We start from the raw sequence: 7,180 nt of genomic DNA on the forward strand, positions 1-7,180 counted from the left end.
TCTCTCTCTCTCTCTCTCTCTCTCTCTCTCTCTCTCTCTCTCTCTCTCTCTCTCTCTCTCTCTCTCTCTCTCATATTTATATATATATATATATATATATATATATATATATATATATATATATATATATTATAAGGGCACGGTAGTGCCCTTATATTAAGGCTGAATCCAACGAACGGATTTTTCCCATAGGGAACTTTTCGGATGGGGTCATGGTGTTTGAGGGACTGCACCTCAAAAGTGACTGGGCGTACTGAGCTGAAATTTGGCATGTACGCGTAGAATCGTCAACCGGTGCTGCATGCCAAATTTCAGGGCGAAATATTAAAAAATGACCAATTGGGAGCGATCTAAACTTCCAACTGCCAGTTTTTTTCTGACACTCGCGAAATGACACTTTGTCACCCATGTTAGTCTATGAGGGGTTTTTTGGGAAGGCATAACTCGGGGTAGGGGAACAATTGAGACTTGGGGTTTGTTTTTGTAGGTAGATATTGTCCCAGTGGAGTGCCTTTTGGGGTTGAGGATTTTCAGATAGGTACAGTTTTTATTAAATTTAGTGAAACGTCCCCCATTATAAAGATAGGAGCTCCAACTTGTTGCGCATGCGCAGTGCGTCCAATAGGGGGAGTACAGTCAGAGGCCTCACTTGGGTGTACCAAGATGGCCGACGGAGATGCGAGGGGCTAGATCTGCTGCCGCTCGGCGCTGCCTACAGAGGGGAGCCCGCAGCCCCGCAATCCCTCCAAGGGGACAGGAGCCAAAAGGGTAAAAACACCCACACATCCACAAGAATAATTGCGCCGCAGGGAGGGGAAGCTTTCTGGTTTGCCTGTTTAAAACACGAAGCTCCCGCCCGCCGCGCGCATACACACACTGACATGAGCCCGTGCTGCTGCGGCGCTCATGTCAGAGTGTGTATGCGCGCGGTGGCCGGCAGCTGTGTGTTTACACAGACAAACCAGAAAGCTTCCCCTCCCGAGTCTGCAGCGCCGCGGCTGCAAGTATTCTTGTGGGTGGGTGGGTGGCTTGTTTTGCTTAATGTGCTAGTAAGGCTGGTCCTGGGGTTGGTGGTGGGGGGACCCGCTGTAGGTGCCAGTGGTGTAGCAGAGCCGCAGCTGCTGCATGTCAGTGCATGGCCCCCCCCTCACTGCCCCCGTGTGTCCCCCGCCCCCCTCACTGCCCCCGTGTGTCCCCTGCCCCCCCTCACTGTATACGCTGTGCCCCCCATGTGTATGCTGTGCCCCCCCATGTGTATGCTGTGCCCCCCCATGTGTATGCTGTGCCCCCCCATGTGTATGCTGTGCCCCCCCATGTGTATGCTGTGCCCCCCCATGTGTATGCTGTGCCCCCCCATGTGTATGCTGTGCCCCCCGTGTGTGCGCTGTGCCCCCCGTGTGTGCGCTGTGCCCCCCCCAGTGTGTGCGCTGTGCCCCCCCAGTGTGTGCGCTGTGCCCCCCCAGTGTGTACGCTGTGCCCCCCCAGTGTGTGCGCTGTGCCCCCCCAGTGTGTGCGCTGTGCCCCCCCAGTGTGTGCGCTGTGCCCCCCCAGTGTGTGCGCTGTGCCCCCCGTGTGTGCGCTGTGCCCCCCGTGTGTGCGCTGTGTCCCCCGTGTGTGCGCTGTGCCCCCCGTGTGTGCGCTGTGCCCCCCATGAGTACGCTGTGCCCCCCCCGTGTGTACGCTGTGCCCCCCCGTGTGTACGCTGTGCCCCCCCCATGTGTACGCTGTGCCCCCCGTGTGTACGCTGTGCCCCCCCGTGTGTACGCTGTGCCCCCCCGTGTGTACGCTGTGCCCCCCCGTGTGTACGCTGTGCCCCCCCGTGTGTACGCTGTGCCCCCCCGTGTGTACGCTGTGCCCCCCCGTGTGTACGCTGTGCCCCCCCGTGTGTACGCTGTGCCCCCCCCTCCGTGTGTACGCTGTGCCCCCCCTCCGTGTGTACGCTGTGCCCCCCCTCCGTGTGTATGCTGTGCCCCCCCCCCTCCATGTGTACGCTGAGCCCCCCCCCCTCCGTGTGTACGCTGTGCCCCCCCTCCGTGTGAACGATGTGTCCTTTAATATTATTATTATGTTTCCTGCCCAGACGCTGACCACCCCATGGTACCGCCGGGACTGAGACGCTTCCACAGCCTGCGGACCAGATTGAAGCGCTTCCTTGAGATGCCTCCGCCACCGGGAAGGCAGAAAGAAGCCACCCTGGTCATCAGAGGAGCAGTTGCACCCAGGTAAATCCATCCCCCCCACTGTCCCTGTGTGTACGCTGTTCAACCCCCAGTGCCCCGTGTGTATGTTGTTCACCCCCAGTGCCCCCATGTGTGTGCTGTTCGCCCCCCAGTGCCCCCGTGTGTGCTGTTCGCCCCCCAGTGCCCCCGTGTGTGCTGTTCGCCCCCATGTGTGCGCTGTTCGCCCCCCAGTGTGCCCCTGTGTATGCGCTGTCCACCCCCCAGTGTGTCCCTGTGTGTATGCTGTCCGCCCCCCTGTGTACGCTGTCCGCCCCCCAGTGCCCCCGTGTGTGCTGTTCGCCCCCCAGTGCCCCCGTGTGTGCTGTTCGCCCCCAGTGCCCACATGTGTGCGCTGTTCGCCCCCCAGTGTGCCCCTGTGTGTGCGCTGTCCACCCCCCAGTGTGTCCCTGTGTGTACGCTGTCCGCCCCCCTGTGTACGCTGTCCGCCCCCCAGTGCCCCCCTGTGTGCGCTGTCCGCCCCCCCAGTGTGCCCTGTGTGTGCGCTGTCCACCCCCCAGTGTGTCCCTGTGTGTACGCTGTCCGCCCCCCTGTGTACGCTGTCCGCCCCCCAGTGCCCCCCTGTGTACGCTGTCCGCCCCCCAGTGCCCCCGTGTGTACGCTGTTTGCCCCCGTGTGTACGCTGTTTGCCCCCGTGTGTACGCTTTTTTCCCCCGTGTGTACGCTTTTTGCCCCCGTGTGTACGCTGTTTGCCCCCGTGTGTACGCTGTTTGCCCCCGTGTGTACGCTGTTCGCCCCCCAGTGCCCCCGTGTGTACGCTGTTCGCCCCCCAGTGCCCCCGTGTGTACGCTGTCCGCCCCCCCAGTGCCCCGTGTGTACGCTGTCCGCCCCCCCCAGTGCCCCCGTGTGTACGCTGTCAGCCCCCCCAGTGCCCCCGTGTGTACGCTGTCCGCCCCCCAGTGTCCCGTGTGTACACTGTTCGCCCCCCAGTGCCCCCGTGTGTACGCTGTCCGCCCCCGTGTGTACACTGTCCGCCCCCCCAGTGCCCCCGTGTGTACGCTGTCCGCCCCCCCAGTGCCCCCGTGTGTACGCTGTCCGCCCCCCAGTGTCCCGTGTGTACGCTGTTCGCCCCCCAGTGCCCCCGTGTGTGCTGTTCGCCCCCCAGTGTCCCCGTGTGTGCGCTGTCCACCCCCCAGTGTGCCCCTGTGTGTACGCTGTCCGCCCCCCCAGTGCCCCTGTGTGCGCTGTCCGCCCCCCAGTCCCCCCGTGTGTGCGCTGTCCACCCCCCAGTGTGCCCCTGTGTGTACGCTGTCCGCCCCCCCAGTGCCCCCGTGTGTACGCTGTCCGCCCCCCAGTGCCCCCGTGTGTACGCTGTTCGCCCCCTTGTGTACGCTGTCCGCCCCCCAGTGCCCCCGTGTGTACGCTGTCCGCCCCCCAGTGCCCTCGTGTGTACGCTGTCCGCCCCCAAGTGCCCCCCGTGTGTGCTGTTCGCCCCCCCAGTGCCCCCGTGTGTGCTGTTCGCCCCCCAGTGCCCCCGTGTGCACTGTCCGCCCCCCCAGTCCCTCCGTGTGTGCGCTGTCCACCCCCCAGTGTGCCCCTGTGTGTACGCTGTCCACTCCCCCTGTGTACGCTGTTCGCCCCCCAGTGCCCCCGTGTGTACGCTGTTCGCCCCCTTGTGTACGCTGTTCCCCCCCCCCCCCAGTGCCCCCATGTGTACGCTGTCCGCCCCCCCAGTGTCCCCGTGTGTACGCTGTCCGCCCCCCCAGTGCCCCCGTGTGTACGCTGTCCGTGCCCCCATGTGTACGCTGTCCGTGCCCCCGTGTGTACGCTGTCCGTGCCCCCGTGTGTACGCTGTCCGTGCCCCCGTGTGTACGCTGTCCGTGCCCCCGTGTGTACGCTGTCCGTGCCCCCGTGTGTACGCTGTTCGCCCCCGTGTGTACGCTGTTCGCCCCCTTGTGTACGCTGTTCGCTCCCGTGTGTACGCTGTCCGCCCCCCCAGTGCCCCGATGTGTACGCTGTCCGCCCCCCCCAGTGCCCTCGTGTGTACGCTGTCCGCCCCCCCAGTGCCCTCGTGTGTACGCTGTCCGCCCCCCCAGTGCCCTCGTGTGTACGCTGTCCGCCCCCCAGTGCCCCCCGTGTGTACGCTGTCCCCCCGTGTGTACGCTGTCCCCCCGTGTGTACGCTGTCCCCCCGTGTGTACGCTGTCCCCCCGTGTGTACGCTGTCCCCCCCGTGCCCCCCGTGTGTACGCTGTCCCCCCCAGTGCCCCCGTGTGTACTCTGTCCACCCCTGTACTGCAGCTGCACTCAGGTAAATCCGTCCCCCCACTGTCCCTGTATGTACAATGTCCCCCCAGTGCCCCTGTGTGTACGCTTCCCCCCTCAGTGCACCCATGTGTACGCTGTTCCCACCAGTGCCCCCCGTGTGTACGCTTCCCCCCGTGCGTACGCTGACCCCCCAGTGCCCCCCTGTGTTTACGCTGTCCTCCTCAGTCCCCTCCCCCCGTGTGCACGCGGTCTCCCCCAGTGCGCCCCCCGTGTGTATGCTGTCCCCCCCAGTGCCCCCCCCTCCGTGTGTACGCTGTCCCCCCAGTGCCTCCCCCCCTGTGTGTACGCTACCCCCCCCAGTGCCCCTCCTGTGTGTGTACGCTATCCTTCCCCCCCAGTGCCCCCCCGTGTGTATGCTGTTCTTCCCCCCCCAATGCCCCCCGTGTACGCTGTCCCCTTCCCCAGTGCCACCACCGTGTGTACGCTGTCCCCCCAGTGCCCCCCGTGTGTACGCGGCCCCCCCAGTGACCCTGTGTGTGCTGCCCCCCCCAGTGCCCCTGTGAATGCTGCCCCCCAGTGCCCCCGTGTGTACGCTGTACCCTGTGCCCCCCATATATGCTGCCCCCCCCATGTGTATGCTGCCCCCACATTGCCCCCCGTGTACGCTGTCCCCCCTAGTGCCCGCTTCCCCGTGTGTACGCTGTCCCACCCAGTGCCCCCCCCTGTGAGTACGATGTCCCCCCTGTGTGTACGATGTCCCCCCCCCCTGTGTGTACGCTGCCCCCCCAGTGCCCCCCCCTATGTGTGTACGCTCCCCCCGTGCCCCCCGTGTGTGTACGATGTCTCCCTCCCATGTACACTGTTCCCGGCCCCCGTGTGTACGCTGTCCGCCCCCGTGTGTACGCTGTCCGCCCCCGTGTGTACGCTGTCCGCCCCCGTGTGTACGGTGTCCGCTCCCGTGTGTACGCTGTCCGCCCCCGTGTGTACGATGTCCCCCCCCCCCCTGTGTGTACGCTGCCCCCCCAGTGCCCCCCCCTATGTGTGTACGCTCCCCCCGTGCCCCCCGTGTGTGTACGATGTCTCCCTCCCATGTACACTGTTCCCGGCCCCCGTGTGTACGCTGTGCCCCCGTGTGTACGCTGTCCGCCCCCGTGTGTACGCTGTCCGCCCCCGTGTGTACGGTGTCCGCTCCCGTGTGTACGCTGTCCGCCCCCGTGTGTACGCTGTCCGCCCCCCTGTGTACGCTGTCCGCCCCCCTGTGTACGCTGTCCGCCCCCCTGTGTACGCTGTCCGCCCCCCAGTGCCCCCCTGTGTACGCTGTTCGCCCCCCCAGTGCCCCCGTGTGTACACTGTTCGCCCCCACCCCCCCCCAGTGCCCCCGTGTGTACGCTGTTCGCCCCCCCCCCAGTGCCCCCGTGGGTACGCTGGTTGCCCCCCCCCTGTGTGTACGCTGTGCCCCCTCCCGTATACGCTGTGCCCCCCCTCCGTGTGTACGCTGTGCCCCCCTTCGTGTGAACGCTGTGCCCTTTAATATTATTGTTATGTTTCCTGCCCAGACGCTGACCACGCCATGGTACCGCCGGGACTGAGACGCTTCCACAGCCTGCGGACCAGATTGAAGCGCTTCCTTGAGATGCCTCCGCCACCGGGAAGGCAGAAAGAAGCCACCCTGGTCATCAGAGGAGCAGTTGCACCCAGGTAAATCCATCCCCCCCACTGTCCCTGTGTGTACGCTGTTCAACCCCCAGTGCCCCGTGTGTATGTTGTTCACCCCCAGTGCCCCCATGTGTGCGCTGTTCGCCCCCCAGTGCCCCCGTGTGTGCTGTTCGCCCCCCAGTGCCCCCGTGTGTGCTGTTCGCCCCCAGTGCCCCCATGTGTGCGCTGTTCGCCCCCCAGTGTGCCCCTGTGTATGCGCTGTCCACCCCCCAGTGTGTCCCTGTGTGTATGCTGTCCGCCCCCCTGTGTACGCTGTCCGCCCCCCAGTGCCCCCCTGTGTACGCTGTCCGCCCCCCAGTGCCCCCGTGTGTGCTGTTCGCCCCCCAGTGCCCCCGTGTGTGCTGTTCGCCCCCAGTGCCCCCATGTGTGCGCTGTTCGCCCCCCAGTGTGCCCCTGTGTGTGCGCTGTCCACCCCCCAGTGTGTCCCTGTGTGTACGCTGTCCGCCCCCCTGTGTACGCTGTCCGCCCCCCAGTGCCCCCCTGTGTGCGCTGTCCGCCCCCCAGTGTGCCCCTGTGTGTGCGCTGTCCACCCCCCAGTGTGTCCCTGTGTGTACGCTGTCCGCCCCCCTGTGTACGCTGTCCGCCCCCCAGTGCCCCCCTGTGTACGCTGTCCGCCCCCCAGTGCCCCCGTGTGTACGCTGTCCGCCCCCCCAGTGTCCCGTGTGTACGCTGTCCGCCCCCCAGTGTCCCGTGTGTACGCTGTTCGCCCCCCAGTGCCCCCGTGTGTGCTGTTCGCCCCCCAGTGTCCCCGTGTGTGCGCTGTCCACCCCCCAGTGTGCCCCTGTGTGTACGCTGTCCGCCCCCCCAGTGCCCCTGTGTGCGCTGTCCGCCCCCCAGTCCCCCCGTGTGTGCGCTGTCCACCCCCCAGTGTGCCCCTGTGTGTACGCTGTCCGCCCCCCCAGTGCCCCCCCGTGTACGCTGTCCGCCCCCCAGTGCCCCCGTGTGTACGCTGTTCGCCCCCTTGTGTACGCTGTCCGCCCCCCAGTGCCCCCGTGTGTACGCTCTCCGCCCCCCAGTGCCC

At 65.8% G+C, this 7,180-nt stretch overlaps 1 long non-coding RNA gene across 1 annotated transcript; it reads left to right on the forward strand.

The window, feature by feature from the left end:
- Positions 1-533: 533 nt before the first annotated feature.
- Positions 534-6,558, forward strand: LOC146021345 (uncharacterized). The gene is made up of 3 exons (XR_014450877.1): positions 534-768; positions 2,081-2,222; positions 6,000-6,558. It is a non-coding gene; the product is annotated as an uncharacterized LOC146021345 (long non-coding RNA).
- Positions 6,559-7,180: the final 622 nt, after the last annotated feature.

Source organism: Crinia signifera, chromosome 7 (genome assembly GCF_055691185.1).
Source record: "Crinia signifera chromosome 7, ASM5569118v1, whole genome shotgun sequence".
Classification (NCBI taxonomy): Eukaryota; Metazoa; Chordata; class Amphibia; order Anura; family Myobatrachidae; genus Crinia; species Crinia signifera.